Source organism: Zingiber officinale, chromosome 8B, assembly GCF_018446385.1.
Source record: "Zingiber officinale cultivar Zhangliang chromosome 8B, Zo_v1.1, whole genome shotgun sequence".
In the NCBI taxonomy this organism is placed as follows: domain Eukaryota; kingdom Viridiplantae; phylum Streptophyta; class Magnoliopsida; order Zingiberales; family Zingiberaceae; genus Zingiber; species Zingiber officinale.
This window is the reverse complement of record NC_056001.1, coordinates 12,425,333-12,444,398: the sequence shown is the minus strand read 5'-3', so window position 1 is coordinate 12,444,398 and position 19,066 is coordinate 12,425,333.

The window sequence follows — 19,066 nt, the reverse complement described above, 5'->3', positions numbered from 1 at the left end:
TTGTTAGATACCGCTCATTACTTATGCTTCTAAATGAGTTTAGGGGCATTGTCAACGTTACAAGAACCTATTGGGTCACACACAAAGAACAAGTGGATGGAGATTAGGTTCATATGATGAACCAAGAGGATTAGATTCATGTGATGAATCAAATTGGATTAAGAGTAATCCTAATTGGGCTAATTGAGTTGGACTCAAGTTGATTCATGTGTTCAATGAGTCTAATTTAGATTATGACTCATTGAATCAATTTAATTAAATGAATTAGATTCATTATATTAAATTAGCTTGAATTAAATGGTTGGATTAGATCAACCATGAAAGAGATTAAGTCAAGTTTGATTTGACTTAAGAGGAAGAGTCAAGTTTGACTTGACTTTATGCCACATCATTTGTGACTTGGCATTAGGAGAACTAATGATGATGTGCCACATCATCACATGTGCCACCTCATGGAGGTTACAACTATTCTCTTTAATGGCCTCCACATTAATTGTGATTAATGTGAAGGGGGTTACACCACTTGATGGAAAAAGAGAAGTTTTTCTTTTGGTGAGTAACTCTCATTCAAGTGATCTTCCTCCTCCTAAGCTCTCTTCTTGCTCTTTCTCTTCTCTTGGTCGTGGGTTTCAAGCAAGGGAGAAGAAAGGAGAGTGAATCTAATCTAAGAAGAAAGGTTAGTGAAAGTCACATAGAGATTTTAGAGGAGTGTGTTCTCTTCTTTTCCTTTCTTCTTCTTCCAATCCCATCCGAGAGCATCAAGAAGTGCTAGCACACTTGTGGTGTTCTCTTCTCCATCCTTGTGTGTTAGAGAACACATCTTGTTCGTGTGGATACTTCTAGAGAGTTGTCTACTTTGACAACTAGAGATCCGGCATCTCCTTGGACAAGCGGGACTCGCGAAGGGCACGCATCGAAGGTATAATATTTTTTCCATGTAGATCTAAGTGTAGATCTAGGTAAACTCGTATTCGTATGTTTTTCAAATTTTTCTTCGCACGGATCCGTTGGCTAAGGGGTTTCGGGGTTTCCGCGACGCGAAAAAGTGATTTTCGCGGCCCAAAAAACCCAACAGATCCTTCAGTGGATCAGTCCCCGATAATCTCCGGCTAGCTCTTACTCCTTCTCGGTGGAGTACAACCTCTCACAAGGTTCTCTTCCTCTTACAAGATGAACATAGGTTTAGGAGGAAGAGAGTAGACTTGGAAGCTTTGGGCAATGACAAGGAGTGATTCAACAATAATTAGTAACCTCCTTCAAGGCCCAAAGCTTCCTATAAATAAAAGGAGAGAGTTGATCATCATATCAACTCATCTCGGCACCAGTCGACTGGCAAAACCATCAGTCGACTGGTGTTACCGTTGGAGGTAGCCAACGGCTATTTCGCAGCACCAACAGTATGCCAACGGTCATTTACCAGTCGACTGCTAAAACATGCAGTCGACTGGTGCAGTCGACTGGTGCAGTCGACTGCTAAAACTTGCAGTCGACTGATCCACACCGACCGAACGAACAGAACCATTCTGTTCGCGCGCCAGTTGACTGCGCAGTCGACTGCTAAAACATGCAATCGACTACTACAGTACTGCTACAGTGTTACTACAGTACTGCTACAGAAATCATGAGCTGGATCGATCAGCCGATCGATTGGCTCATGCCCAATCGATTGGCCGATCGATTAGGCGAGTTTTCGCGACAAACCTCCTCCCAATCGATCAGTGGATCGATTGGGACAAGTGCACGATCGCACAGAACAGCGCTGGATCGATCGGTCGATAGATCCAGATCCCCCAATCGATCAGTGGATCGATTGGGAGCTGCGATTTCGCGCGATAAGCCCTGGATCGATTAGCCGATCGATCCAGACAATTCCCAGCGAGCAAAGAGGCGCTCTGGATCGATCCAAAGCCTCCCTGATCGATTGGGAGTAATCCAATTGATCGGGATCCAACCGTTGGCGTCGTATTTAGCTGCTGGCGAGCTGTTCTCTCGGCAGAGAACTGGAAGGGCTCACATTGTTTCATCTCAGATCTTCACAGGACTTCCAAAGCTTCTCCACAAAGTTCTCACCGCCAGATCTTGAGGGTTCTTGGAGGTTCTTCCAAATCAAGAGGCGGATTTACATCAAGAAGAAGAAATCTAGGGTTAGGGTTTTCTTGTGCTAACTTGTAAGCTTTTAGCTTGTATTTTGTTCCCTTTCCCTTTCTTCTTGTAGTGTGAACTTGTAGGGCTTCTCCACCTTTGATAGTTACCATAAAGGAGTGTTTTTCATAGTGGAGGGTGTGTGAGTGTGTGGATCCTTGGATTAGTCACCTCTTGTGAGGTGGATACCAAGTAAATCCTCGAGTTAGCATTGTGTGTGTTGTTTGTTTGTATTTTCCGCTGCATATCTTGAAGAAATAAGCAACGAAGAGCACGAGGAGCGCACCGAGCTATTCACCCCCCTCTAGCTACATAATCGGTCCCAACATCAAAGGTCTCAAATAGTAAAGAAACAAAGATCTATTCTCCTACTACCTTTATTGTCGCAATAGCATATGTGGTATGAATCACATGTTATGATGTTATTCTCTTTACTAAAAAGAGCGCATGTTGTCTTCAAATTTAACATCGTACAGATTTTGATCTAGACATATCTAATGTCTAACCCTGAATTCAATATATGAATTCTAATATGACTTTCAACAGGTTCAGTAAATGGTGGGTTCATTTACTTCGATCATTATTAACACATAAATGATCTCAACTTGACACAATTATCAAGACGAGCTTAACTTATGGTCTATCTCTTTTTACAGCTACTTAAGCTATCCCACAAGCAATGATCTTACCTCTATTTGTACCCAACAAACAGAGATAATTGTCCATGTGAGTGCACCAATCTCAACCTGTCAACATGCTCACCGAGATCTTGAATGTAACAAAATCATATACACTGAATAAATTATGGCAAGTCACACAATGAAATCACAAAGTCTGATTGTTATTTCAATATCGTTACATTCTATGAAGTCTCAGAGACTTTACATGTTCTTTAAATGACTCTTTAGTCATTGACTTAGTAAAAGGACCCGCAAGCATAGACGTGTAGGGATATACTCAAGAATTACTTTTATTTTAGCCACAATATCCCTCACAAAGTTATATTTTATAGATATATGCTTGCCTTTGCTGTGATATTTGGGATCTTTAGAAAAAGCTATCGCAGCTTGACTATCACAGTAGACAGTTACTGGACTCCCACTGTCCTCAACAATCTTCAAATGGTTCAGTAACCTTCTTAACCAGACTGCTTCTTGCATAGCTACTGAACATGTCACATATTCAGCTTCCATAGTTATTCCCCAATAGGAGATATGCACCTTGTTAAGTATATAGGTAGTAGTTAATAGTGCATCTCCCCAATAGAAGATAGACAAATTAGCCTGCGTCATCATAGACCTAACCATTTCAAGAAAAGTTCTATTTATTCTTTCAGTTATATCATTTTGATGTGGAGTTCCAGGGATTGTCAGTTGTTTAATAATTTCTCTATCATTACATATTGTCTTGAATATATTAGATAAATATTCTCCTCCACGGTCAGTGTATAAAGTCTTAACTTTACGTTATGTTTGATTCTCAACTTCATTTATATAATGAATGAAACAATCCAATGTTTCAGATTTATGAGAAATCAAATACACATGACTGAACTGAGAGAAATCATCAATAAATATAATGAAATAAGAAGTTCCATGTCTAGCCTTCACATTCATTAAACCATAAATATCCGAATGAATTAACTACAATGGTGATTCAGCTCTAATAGCTTTACTAAATGATTTCCTAGTTGCTTTTCCAACAAGACAATGCTCATATATAGATAAGTGAATCTTAGCCCGAGTGCCCAATATACCCTCTCTAGCTAATCGATTCATACGTTCTTGTCCTATGTGTCCTAATCTAGCATGTCAAACCTTATTAGTTATATCTACATCACTAGTTAGAGCAATGTTTAAAAAATAACAATCAATAGCATAATTGGCATCTGGTTCTATATAAAGAACCATAAAACCATTTGTTAAAAAATCATATCTGATTGACACTGAGTCAATCTTAAGTTCAACACATCGGCTGTGAAAATTAATACAATATCCTAAATCAAGAAGACACGTAATGGAAACAAGATTTCGTTGAATTTCATGAGTATACAGGACATCATGTAGAAACAAAACACTACCACCACAAAGGTTGAGTTTGCAAGTGCTGACTCCTTTGACTTCAACTCTTGCATTGTTTCCTACATAGATCCATTTGTTGCCAGCTAGTACCCAATGATACTCTACAAATGTAACTCACTCCTAGCTACATGGTTGGTTACTCCCGAATTTATAATCCACAAAGGATAAGAATCAACTAACAACACTGAGCTAGCAACAAAATGCTCAGAAAAAAAAGACACATATGGATATACCTTTTTCGGCTCAGTGGACTCTTGAGTGAAGTGACCCTTCTGTGGCAATTAAAACAAGTCAACTTATTTTTAGGTTTCTTTCTTGTCTTCTTTCATATCTTCTTGATAGGGCTCTGTCCCACAGTAACACCTTCCTTCTTCTTTCCCTTCCATTTTTTGAACCATTTCTTTTTCATGGATCCAGATGATCCAAGAGAATCGACAACCACATAGGCTAGTCCAGAAATCATTGCAGATTCAACTCTCTCCGCCTCCAATTCTACATGGCGTGAGACGTCAATGAAAGTCTTGATACTTTCACTGTGAGTTAGGGTCTGCTTCATGATCTCCTAAGAATTTGGAAGGGAACGAATAAATGCTTGAACCTGTTGTTCATCGGTCAACTCATAACCAGTAGTTTTGAGCTCCCGAATTATGTTCGACATCTCCCTGAAGTGTTGAACCATTGACACATTCGGACTCTTCTTGTAGCTGTTAAACTTGATTGTCAACTGTCGAATCTTGCTCAGGCTTACTCCACTGTATTTTTCTTTAAGGGCTACCCAAACTGCATGAGCCGAAAGATACGACTCATACTCAAAAGCTAGGTCGTCTACCATTGAACTAATCAATATGCCCTTTGCAGTGGAGTCATTTTTCTTCCAAGCCTTATAGACATTAAGATCTCGTCTGTGCTATGTAGTGGGACCATCTACAGGTTCTACCATAACCTGATTTACAGTCTCTAGAACTTCTTGTTCCTCAAGTGCATACTGTATCATAAGGTGCCAGATCTTATAGTTATCCCCATTAAGTTATTCACCCTTGTTGAGTTCAGCTATAATATTTTTGGTTGTCATAATCTATCATAAATGAACACATTATTTAGTATTAAGTGTAATTCATATATATACAATTTATGATTGACTCAATATCAATTTGAGTTGGTTTACAAAATCAAGTGATAACTACGTTTTCACTCATCATTTGTAAGACCAATCAAATCAATATTGATCAATACTATTACATACATCCCAACTAATGAACTAATCAGTATTTATTTTACTCATAATAAACTAATCAAAGAGTATCATGCATCATGTAGAATAAACAACATAAATGAATGAACATATCATTAACATAAAAATATGCTGCATATTGTTAGCACATAACAAACTAACATGAACGAAATGGACTAATATTATTCATACATAACGATAATAACAATAACAAAATTCTAATAAACAAGATAGACTATCACCACTCCCACTAGGACAAACACTAGTGTAGTGGCCAACATTATCCTTTTCAGCCTGGACTCATTTGGAGTAATCATAGGTGGGACAACTTCAGGATTCTGCATCGGATCCACAATCGGATCCTCTTCTTGATCCTCTACACACTTCTGAATATATGACGCGTCCTTCATGACACCCCCATATATAGTCTGCTATGAACTTAGGATGCTTTGGCAATGAACGCATCAAAAGTCAGATCCTATAACTGTCCAGGACCGAAAACTCTTCTCACTCAAGTTTCCAAAATAGGTCATCAAGCCGTCCAACGTGTTTGTCAACTCTATAAGCAGAGTTATACTCTATTTCCTGAATTTCCTCCTTGAGCTGGTTCCACCGCACTTTGCGACGAGTCAATGTGGTAATCGTCCATGCCATCTGAAAAATTAAAATTAAATAAGTCAGTACAAAACTGACTTAATTCAATTTATACATGCATAGAACCAACATAATAAATCAAGAAAAACAAATCTTCTCGATTTTCTAGAACCTAAGTCGACTAGCCCATTTGATCGATCGATCGAGAATCCAGATTCTAAGCTTAGTCCATTGTCCTCAATTAGAACTGATCTAATTGGACATGGATCTACTGTACTTATGTTCTATTATTGTTTAATTTAAGTCCAATTCAGCCAAATTCAGATTTATTGATCACACTTAGGTCCGTTTGATCAAACCAAAATCCAATAGTTTAAGTCTGACCCATTAGAACAAATATAATCTTTTTGATCAAATTTGACTCAATAGAACAAATCTGATCATTTGATCATATCTAGTTTAACCCTAATTAAATCAACTCAAATTGATTCCAATCTGAATCAACCTAATTTAACTAAACCAACTAATGATTTAAATTAGATCAAGGTCTAATGGTCTAATTAAATCATCTGGTTCAAACCCATATGGTTTTAGCCAGACCAGTGAGATTTTTTTTTATTTACGTGAAGGTCATTGCTCACGTTTTTATTTTATTTTATTTTATTTTGAATTCTACAAGTCTTCTCACATGTTTTTAATATCAACCTGCATCGTTTTTTTTAACGTTCACGGTTTTTTATTTGATTTTCTAAAATCAAACATTTTTCTCATGAACACTGTTCTTCGGGTTCATTTCGTCTGTTTTCTTCGCCGCCCCATGCCAACCACTTGTTGGCCTATTGGGAAGGTCGCTAGTCCTTTTCGGCACCAGACTTCGATCGCTCTTGGCCCAACAAGGTTGTCAGTGGTTGTTCTGCCCGTCTCGACCACCAGCGCACCACTGACCAGCTGAGACGCTATCTCCAGCCACAGAATGTTGTCACCGGCATATCCTCGCAACCCGAGCCCTGTTCCGATGGAAATCGCGACCTTATCACGATTTTGACACAATGTGTTGCCAAACAGCAGTGCTGACGCCAACGATGACTTGATCGCTGACCTGTGACCCTATCGCTGGTCTACTACTACCGTGATGCAATCGTCGGCGCTCCTTTGCAGCAACCAAACCATCGGCCACGGGAGCACGGAGATTTCCGGCAGAAAGTCACCTTCGTGACTCGATGCGACGTGTTTAGCGATGAGGTAATTTATAACAAGATATAATTCCTGATGCTTTGATACCAATGTAGAAATTATATATCTATTAATTGTATAAAACAATTAAATACTTACAGAGATCTCCCGCAGATCTGCAATCGGCGATGGCAGGACTTATTGTCCGAAGAATGATCACAAAATCGGAAAGCTCTCCACAATTCCACGAACCAAATCCTACAGCCTCAGATGTTCTTCTTCCTCTCTCGTTGTCTCTTTCTCCACCTTCGTGAATGATACTTGGACACACCCCTTATAAAGGGAAAATAACTCAGGGGTATAATGGACTTTTTTCATTAAGAGTAGTAGACAACGTGGGCACATTCCCACATTCCCACATTCCCATTTCATACAGTTGTCCAAGACTAAGTCATGCAGGAGACAAACTTGGTAATCAATAGAACCTAACATGTGTGCAAGGCATGCCAATCAGCGGAAAGGATTACGATAGTGTGCGAGGCACTGTCCAAGTCCAAATCTTGCAGGAGTCAAACTTGGCAAATCAGCGAGCCTGACATGTGCACAAGGCCTACCAAGCAGAGTGGTAGCGTGAAGCTGTCCAAGCCCAAGTCTACAGGAGACAGACTTGGAAATCTTCCAAGCATGGCATGTGCGCAAGGTATGCCAAACATTGGAAACTTGTGATAGTGTGCAGGGTGCCATCTAAAGCACCAGTCATGTAGGAAGCAGACTTGGTGATCATGTGAGCAGGGTATATATGTGTAAGGCATGCCAAGCAACAACAAAGTTGTGACAACATACAGGGCTGTCTAACCACAAGTTATGCAAGGACAAGACTTGGATTGTGGCGAACAAGTGCAAGGATTGGAGGTGCTAGGTCTGAGCATTTAGCCAAGCAAGTCTTGCAAGAAAACTGAACCAAGGCATATGGTAGGCACATACAATACAACACAACGGATAGAGTAGTAGGGGATGTTTCACACAAGTTTGTGGAGCAAGACTTGGGCCATGCACAAGGCATGCATACAAGACTTTGGCGCGGTGCCAAAGCAACGGAGCCATGGACCAAGCACAAGGCATGCATACAAACTTTGGCATGAGGCCAAAGAAGTGGAATGGGTGTGTAGATAGACTTTGGCGTGGTGCCAAAGAAGCAAAACCATAGTCAAGCATAAGCAGTGCATGCTGACACTTGGCATGGACTAATGCAACATAATGATGGGGCAAAGCACAAGGTGTGCAAGCTACCATTTGACATGGTGTCAATACAACCAAGACATGTGGACAAAACGATTTTGTGCAAGTTCGGTTAGTTTTGTACATGTGGCACAAGTAGTTGGTGCAACCACAATGCAACCTCCATTGTAACAGTTGCCTATGCATGATAAATAAGCAAGGTTGGCATTGGGAAAGGGGTGTGCAAAGAGTGCAAATTGTGCAAATTCGTGGGGAACTTGTAGAGCCGAATCTAAGCAAAATCGGGAGGGATTTGTACGAGTGAATAATGAGCGATTTGTGAGTGATTCTATATTATTCCACATATATTTCTTTGTTATTGAGAATAATAAAGGTTGGGAGTTTTTTATATTTATGTATGTTGCTTGTTGTGGCTTTTGTGGTGTTTTTACTTTGGGATTCTTTGTACCTTAGTGGTGCATTTGTTGATAGACTGAATTAAATGTAGGACTTGATTGTCGTGTAAAAAATTTTGAAGATAAAAATTTATCCTTGTGACATCATCCATATACAGTTTGAGTTAATTAAGTATGATCAATGAGTCTAATAGTCAATTGCCCATTAAAAAAATTATAAATAAATATATAATATTTATTAAATTAGGACTATATTAATACATGTATTGTTTAAATTTTTTAATATATATATATATATATATATATATATATATATATATATATATATATATATATATATATATATATATATATATATATATATATATATATATATATATATATATTCAGAAAATTATCCCTCGATTAAAGTAATAACCTAACAAATTAATAGCATACAATAATTGATTTTTAAATTTATCTTTTTCTTGATTGAATATTGCTAGTGGACCAACTTGGCATTTGATTATGGAGTTAAAGATAAGCCTAAGCAAAGCACCGCATGACCACATTCGGTCCCACTCTCTATAAAAAAAAAAAATATTTATGTGATTTTGAAATTAAAGATAAGCACATCCAAAGATATTGATATTTGATTAATAATGGATAGTGAAAATGATATGAAAAAAATATATAAATGATTGATATGGCCATGACAAACTATATAATTTAATAGAATATGTATTTCAATTTGATCAATAAATTTAACTAAATTATCTAATTTTTATTTATAAATCAGGTGTTGTAAGTTGATTTCATAGTTAGATCTGAAGTTTATACAAAATCGAGAACTATGAAATTAAAAACAACCATCTTAGACTTAGAAGAAGCTATCTAGTTTTTATTTATAAGTCACGTTGTGAAAATCAAAATTTTCAGATCAAAATCGATCGCGAGTCAAAATCTAAGCATAATTATATGGGTAAGTTGACTTTTAGAATCAATTCAAAGGTTGAAATCTGAAGTTCAATTCAAATTAAGGTGTTAGAGATTCCTTCGTAAATATCTTATTGGAAGAAAATCATTGCCACTAGATTTAGTAGCTTAGCTCTATCGTTTTTAATTGCGGATATGTAAGTTGACTTTAAATCTAAATAACTTGTCAACAAGAAACAAATTGCTTTTCTTATATTTCTTCGGATTAATAATCGTGAATGGGAATTTAAGCCAACCGACCATTTTTTATATTAGTTTGAGCTTACGTATAACTCGTGCTTCTTTTCTAGAATGAGTGCATTATTGTTTTCAAAATATCCATTATAATTTATAAATTTTACTTGTAGGCTATATTTCCGACCATTTCCTATAATTTGTATTTCTTTATAGAAGATTCCTTCCTTCTTCCAATTAAATTAGGCAAAAAGTAGTTGATTTAAACCATTTTTTTTTCTCCCTCCATTTCTCGCCAAAGAAAAATTGAAATTATTTTACTTTTGTTCTTCAATAAAATCACAAGCCTTTTGCTCTAATTTACATAAAAATTATAAAATAACTATATCCTGTCATATAATTATTTTAATTATCTTGTAGCTGCAGTTAATAGTTGATGAGCAAACTTGCGTAATAGCAAAAAGTGTTTTAATCTCTTGCTTGACTTGGTAACTTGGTAAGTTGATAATCTTAAGCAAACTACTTTTGAGATTGAAAGATATTAATGCCTAACAACTTATTTTGTTTAAATACGGAACTATATGCAATTTTTTTTAAGTTAACAATATCTTTCAAATAGTAACTAGATTGTGGATTGAGATGGAGAAAATAACAAAGCGACTATTAAAATAAATAACCTAATTTGATTTCCCTTTTAGTGATATATAATTACGTTTATTTTATACTAGCGAGGTGAGACAATAACCTGTTAATTAATTGATTTAAATTTATTTTATAGTTTAATGTCACACTAGCTAGTGACATTAATGATTGTGTTAATTTCTTCTACTTTATCCTCTTTTTCCTCCCCCCTTGCTTTCCTCTCCTCTGAAGTAAACATAGCCTTAGATGACGAGGCCACAGACAAAAATGACTTGCTGTCGCCTTATGTTTATCTAAAGAATAGCCAGGCGCTATCACCGGGATCATCTTCATAAACCAAAACAAGTTCAAATTTTCTTCCAAGTCTAATAGAATACGTCAAGGAGTATTTCATTTACTAACTGTTTGACAAGGAAATGAAGCGTCGCATTGGGCAATGCCAAGGTTATAATTTTTTTTTTTTTAAAAAAAAACAATAAACCAACTAGCCCGGGGTGACAAGTCCGGTCAACCCATATAATTTTCTCATCGGCCATACAAATGAATCAGGAAGGGCTCGTGCACGAGCGACCTAGAAGCCCAACATCATTTGATTACGCACCTTATTTAGAGAAAAAATTTCTACAAATTCGTTATAGTTGAGGATCAAACCGTGGGTGTCTGAGTGACAATCGTTATACTCTTCCACTGTACCATAGCCCCAGGGGCATAATGATTAACTAAGTTGGATAACATCGAGCTTGGATGACCAACTTAGCCCCACGAAAGTTTTCCACCGGCAATCAGTATAAATTGGGAAACACTTGTAGCTGGCAACCCAGAAGCGCAGCATCCCTTAGTTACAAGTCTCATTTGGAGGAACAATCTTTGCAAATACATCGTAGCTGAGAATCGAACCATGAGTGCCTGAGATACAACTGAACGCCCTTACCGCTGCACCATAACCCTGAGGGCTATAATTGATTTTTTAAAGAACTTATACAAGTGGTATTACTCCATGGCCATCTATTATAATCCTGTTTGAAATTGGAGAAGATAGAGTGTTGGGTAGCTATCTCTGCTACTGACTGCGAGGAGACTTTGAGTTGGCTGGGGATGGCACCAAACGATCCTTTTTGTGCACACCATAGAGAGAGCAAATGAAAACGTTAGAGCAAGAATCAGGGAGGGGGTCCCTGGTGTAGGCACTCCGACGCTCAAGTCAAAATCGTAGGAAAAGATGGAGAAGTAGATGAACAGTAGAACAGTAAATATCGATATATGTGCGTGAGTACGCTCGTAGTAAAGCGTACCTGACCAACGGTAAGAACCCCTTTTATATACTGATCCGCATAACCTCCACAATAATGAGACGTCAGAAAATGTTTGATGTCAGAATATGTCGAATAGAGGAAGATGTACGATCACCCTTGGAGGAAGGTTCTATTGCGTGCCTATGCAGGGTAGCGGAACATTCCCTGACGAATGACCGTTATTCTCTGATAAGTTGTTGTGATTCCCTAACATTGTTGTCTCCTGGAAGAAATTTGACTGACCTTATAGCCGACCGGCTGTATGCTGAGAGACTTGTACAGGAGAAGTAGGGAGCTTAGTCTCGTAGGTTCGACCGACACTTTAGGTCGACCGACCATATGATGGGGGCCTTGCTCCTAAGGAGTGAGGAATTGAGCTCTGGATGTCCGACCGGTGTTGAGGTCGACCGACTGTATGCTGGGAGATATGTACAGGAGAAGTGGGGAGCTTAGATCCATAAGCCCGACCGACACTTTGACCAATTGGCCATATGCTGGAGGTCTTGTCCTTGAAGATTGGGGAGCTGAGCTCCGGAGGGTCCAACTACCTCTTTGGCCGACCGACCATATGTCAGAGGCCTTGCCCTTGAAAAGTGGGGAGAGGAACTCTGAAAGGTCTGATCGGCTCTTTGGCCAACCGGCCATATACTGTGGGGCTTATCCTTGAAGAGTGGCAAGCTAAGTCCCATAGGTGAGTGGTCTATCTGAATGTGTACACCCTGACCACCTCTTTAACTTTGACTGTCACCTCACCTTGACTTTGACTCCTATATCACCTTTGACTATCAATTCCATATTACTTTCGAGACCACCCATAGCATATCATATCACTAGCCTCCCCTTCAAGTCTAGTCGAAAGAGTCTCATGACCCACTGACTAGACCGGAGTAGACCTGACCACGGTTCAGAACTGATGGTTCGACGATTTTGAACCACTAACTCGATGGTTCCTGGCAGGTCGACCGTTAACTATAGTCGCCCAAAACGGCTACGATTCACAGCTCGAAATTGTCGATTCATGGTTCGATTCACGGTTCAAGATTATTATATTAAAAAAAATTTAAATTTAAACTTACAATCTAAAATTTATTTAATAAAAGGGTTTGCACTCATTTAAGTTTCATACGTATCCCCTTAGGATATATGGGACTCAAAGTCACGTAGTTCTTTTTACATTTTTACCCTTTTATATTTGAAAGTGGCGTTGTCACTTACTTTCATTATTCATTCTTGTTGTATTTGTTCCTTCGGTATCAAAATATTCAACTTCGTCATCTGAAAGTTGCATTCAATAGATTTTTTTCTCGGCTCTGGTCCAATCATCAAGTAATGCTTGAGCTTCCAATGAGTTGAAAGACAAAGTTGATCGTCGTTCATCTAATATGTTGCCGCTGGCACTGAACGTTTGCTCCACAGCAATAGTTGACACTGGACAAGCTAAAATTTCTTTGGCAAATACGGAAATGATGGGAAAGCTTTGAGCCTTTTGTGACTACCACTTTAAGATATCGAAATTTTTTGCTATCTACTTCATTAGAATCAAAAGAAGTCGTAAAATAATTTTCAAGTTTCTATGTGGAACTTGAGGATTCTCATGGACGTTTCGTCTATAACTTTAATAAAAATTATGTTTTTATAAGTTTTAAATTACTACTAATAATTTGTTGTATTTCAAAAATATTAGTTTACATTTCATATTTTGCATAATATTGATTATAAATATCATATAAATAAATTTTAACATTATATATAATATTAACTCGATTCGGAGAAGAAAAATCTTTAATTGAAATTAAAGCGTCATAATATAAAATTAATATTTTTTATAAAATTTTTAATTTAAATCTAGGATCTAAAACAAATATAATTAAATAAATTTTAGGAATAAAATAAAAATATTTTTCCCATTTAGTTTTCATAGCTAATATGTAGAAAGATAAAGAAACATTATATATAATATATGCTCATTTAAAACTAATACTATATTTAAAAAATTTTATTTTCTAAAACTAATTGACCAGTGGGATAATAACATTGGAAGTTGTTCGGTTGCATCATTCTTTCAAAATTTCACAAATACTACTACAAATATTCCATTGTTGTTAAAATAAATATATATTAGTATTAGTATTAGTATTTTGTGTAAAAAATGAACATATAATTCTTTATATTGAAATAAATCTTGTAATAATTGATATATTGAATTCCAATATATTAGTACATCACATGGACATTTTAACAAGGTTTTAAACCGATCAGACCTTTCAGAGTTCCTCTCCCCACTTCATATTTGTAGAAAATTAGGGACTTCATATTTGCTTTACTTATGAAGTCCCTAATTTTCTACACATAGTTATGCCCAATGATCAGAATCGGCCCCATCTTCCCTCCACTAATTATGTGATTTTTTTTAAGGACAAAGTCCTCGCCGACCTTCACTTCCCCATTCCATCCTTCTTCTCTGAAGTGAGTCGGTATTTTCATATCCCTCTTCAACAGTTAGTCCCAAACTCCATTTGTCTTATATGCGAAGTCGTAATTTTTTTTTTGTGTGTGAAGTCCCTTTAACTCCTCGAGTGTTCTATTATTTCTACTACCCTAAGAAAATCATTGATGAAAATTTTCACTTTCAATCCCATCTGAAGACCATGTATTTTGATAGAATACTTTATCATAGTAGGGACTGGAATGACAAATACTTGGCCAACCGCGTGGCAATCGAATCTCTGAGTGATGTCCGAGCTGGGTGATTTCTAGATAAAGCTGACATTTAATGAAGTTTTAGAGCATTTGGCTGGTATGAAGTTTAATATTCTTGGACTGCTCCAGGAGGGGCTTCATTATATTTTTGAGCAGAGCCCAATCCGGATGGAACTATAATTTTTCTTTGATAAGAAACTTCAACTCAACATCATATCTCAAACTAAAAATGTCTTCTCTTTTTTTTTTTTACAGCAGAGAGTTTGACAAGGGATATGGTGTCAAAGACTCTACGAATGGATAAGTCTACGTTGAATCGACGAGGAGGGGCATCCTAGTCGAGTGGGGGTCCATTGCTGACCATCTTCAAGTGTCAAAAGATGTAGGATTTGTGCACGTGAGAGGGGGGTAAATCACATGTGTTTAAAAAAAAATAATCTTTTACGATTTTATAAAACAAGTGCGAGTGCAGCGAAATAACGAGAAAATAAGTAAAAAAGACATACGTTCGATTTTTACTTAGTTCGGAGCTTATGATGACTTTTACTCCAAGACCTAGGTCCTTTCCGATGAATAATCCACTAAATAATAGGTTTTTACAATAAGTAAGTTGGTAACAAAATAACTAACTTTAAAATATTAAGTACAATAAAGAAAGTAGGAGTAAATAAGCAAAAACTACATGTTACCCAAGTATATGCTCGTTTAAACATATAGTGGTGTCATGCCATTCTTGAGTCATTCAGAGCTTGGAATATAGTAGCATAGCACAATTATAGTAGTAGAATGGTCATAGGAGCTCATATTAGTGTTGTCTTTCTTCTGCTGATCGAACATCTCTTTTATTGAGCATTGAGGGTACCTTCAACCCCATCCGAGTGCCTCCAATCTTAAAAATTATCTTGTAAACTTCGATCATTATAAGTCACACGAACTGTGGCTTCTATCCACTCAAGGGTACCTTTCAGTGCTCCGAGGTGCCTCCGAAGCATTCTGAGGCACCTCCAATGCGCTCCATGTTAGGACGCTCTAACGAGCTAGGGGATGATTAACTCTAATGGCTTCGTTGATGATTTGTTGCACCGGAAAATTGAAGCGAAGACTCCACAATGTTAACGTCCTTTATTTTACTTGGTATTTACCTCCTTGAGGCGACTAATATAAGGATTCACTCCTCCTCGCTCACAGATATACTATGAAAACCTCTTTCATGGAGGTGCAGAAGCCTCGTATAAACTCAAACGAAAGAGCACCCGAGAGAATACAACAATATATGCAACAAGAACAAGTAAATGAATATAATTATATGAAACATTGCTCTTGATCTTTTGTTAATCTGGAAACATTTCATGTAGACTTGGAAGTGCAACAACACTTCACCTTGAATTGTCCAAAATCAACAGTGAAGAATGGAGAAGAAGAGTTGCATTTGAATCTTCATCATTGACTTTATATTATGTGGATTAGGGCTCCCAATTGATTTGTCTTACCTCCAATAGATTGCCACATCTGATCCAAGCACATCCAACCATCCAAATCTCTCAACGACTCTTTTCTTCATCACTTAATCGACTAACCAATCAATTACAAAGTCTTCTGTTCACTCGCAAGCTTCTACCAATCAATTACACAATTGTTCAAGCAACTTTAATCGATCACCTGATCGATTTAGAAGCTCTCTATTTGTCGCGAACTTTTCTCAATCGATTACCCAATTGATTAGATTCAGGGTGAATCGATCACCTGATTAATTCACCACGCTTCTATGCGTCGCGAAGAAAACACGCTCAAACGATCATTTGATCAATTGGTGTAGGTCTTGATCGATTATCCAATCGATCCAACACATTTCTGTTTTGCGAACTTCTCCTCCTAATCGATCACCTGATTGATTGGATTTGGCACAGTTGATTACCTAATTGATTGCTCATGCTTAACTCACTTAACCTGAGTTTAGGGTTCTCTTTCCTAACCTCTGGTCAATCGTGACCTGTTGGGATTTCTCCACCAAGTGTCCGGTCAACCTTTTGACCCACTTAGACTTTGCTAAATTCCAGTTGGACTTTCGATCACCAAGTGCAGCCATCCTTGACCCACTTAGACTTTTCTCTTGTCTAATCGTAATTAGGACTTAACCTTGTTAACATGCGGTCCTGCTTGATTTACTTGGATTTCCCTTTACCTAACCGCAGTTAGGGATTTCTTTTGCCAATATGCGATCCACCTTGATCCACTTGGACTTTGCTTGCCTAACTCAGTTAGGACTTTTCTTGCCAATGTGTTATCCTTCTTGACTCACTTGGACTTTCCTTTGCCTAACCACAGTTAGGGCTTTCCTTTGCTGATGTGTGATCCTCCTTGATCCACTTCGACTTTGATTGTCTAACCGCAGTTAGGACTTTCCTTACTAACGTGCAGTCTTCCTTAACCCACTTGGACTTTTTTGTCAACGTACGGTCCTTCTTAGCCCACTTGGACTTTCCCTTTGTATAATCCTCGAGTTGGGACTTGCTTTACCTAAAATCCAGTTAGGACTTTACCAGTCAAGTACTGGTCTTCCTTGACCTATTTGACCTTTCATACATTTGTCAACAACGTATTGTCCAAACATGTTTTCCACAACATATTATTCAAACATCGAAACTCAAGCTCAAACCCACTTAAGCTTAGTCAAACTAATCAACATTGACCAGTGGAATGATTGCATTACCAATCTCCTAACAATCTCTCTATTTTTGATATTTGACAAATATGCTTAAATTAGACTAACTCATATTAGCCGAACTCTAATTTCATCTTATCCTCGAAGCATGAATATGAACTTCTAATTTAAACCCTACATTTTCTCCTCTTTTAATACACATAAAAAACTCTTCCCCTTAAGAGTCAATTTTGTCAAAAGAAATGTAATGAAAGTCTCTAGTGGAGAGACACGACCATGTGTTGCTTGTCCATGGGTGTAGAGCCATAGCCGCATGGAAACACATGGCCAGGTTTTGCTCTTCTTCTTTGATCTCTTCGAAGTACGTCTTAACACCATTTTCGCTCCAAAAATATATTCTGTCAACAAAAATAGTTGATCTCCAATAAAGAGAATAATTATGCTTAAAATATGATAAAGAGAGGTGAAATTGCATAGAAATACACAAAGAAAGTAAGTGAATGTGTGTTCAAGTATGTAAAAGAGTATATATAATCTACGTATATCAGTCAACGAAGCCAAATGAAAAAGAAAAGGAGTGAGATCGCCTGAACCCTTCAAAGTGGAACTGGGCATCGGGTCGATGAAGCCTAATGGAGTTGTAGAGGAGCGAGATCGCCTGAACCATTCAAAGTGGAACTTAACTGCGCGTTAGGTCGGCGGTGCCGAATGGAATTAATCGCTCAGTCGGTAAGACCAATTGGAGATTAGTGGAGAGTCATATCATTGGACCTAAGCGTTTTGGCTTATCGACACCGAGTGAACACCCTTCCCGTCTCAAACATCTCAACTGAAAACGATCAAGTTGATCCATCCGAACTTTGACCGCTATGTTTTTAGGACTAATAACTTTTTGGTACATACTCTCCATATCACAATCAAATCAGTTTTTTCAAAAAAAAAATACGAAAAAATGATTAATTTTAACGACAAATGTAAAATACGTAATTCATTTAGCAAATAACTTTTTTTTGTTTCACCTGTCCATCCCTTTTTCAGTTATAGTTATTGTAAACCCACTAAACAAGATAAAAATCTTGTAAAGATAAAATTAGAATCACAACCACACCACTAACGATTCTGCGTGTGTTTCGCTAAAATACTAGAAACCTCTGTTTTCTCGACGTACGGAGCCATTCTGCCTTTTCCGGTGGCCGGAAATCAAATCCGGGCCGGTAGTGCTAGTCGCGCAGCATATGCTCGAACTCAGATCGGTGAACGCCCTGAGTATGTCCCCGTGGACGCTACGGTCGTTGAGCTCCAAGTAGGAAAAGAGCAGCTCCTGCATGAACTCCCAGTCCGGCGTCCCCCGCGGCCCCTGCGCCGCCACCATCTCCTCCATCGACCGCAGGAAGTCCTCGTACGGTTCGTCCGAGAACCTCACCACCGCCTCCCCGCCGCTCTCAGCCGCCGCCTCCGAAAGCCGCGCCTCCTCCACCAGCGAGCTCGCCGCGCCGACCGGCACGAAAAACCGCTCCGACGCCTGCACCGCGCGCGGGGACGGCAGCGTCAGCCGCGGCGACACGTCCGTGGGCCGCGAGATGTAGTAGCTCCAACAGATATCGTCGTCGCCGCCATCGCCGTGGCTTCCTTTTTCTGGATGCTCCTCGCGTTCGCCCCCACCGCGGCCACCGAAAAGAGAGGAGAAGTTCTCGAGGAGGTTACGGTCGACGTGGGAGAACTTTACGGCGGCAGATGATCCTCCGGTGACGGCGCCTCGGCGGTCG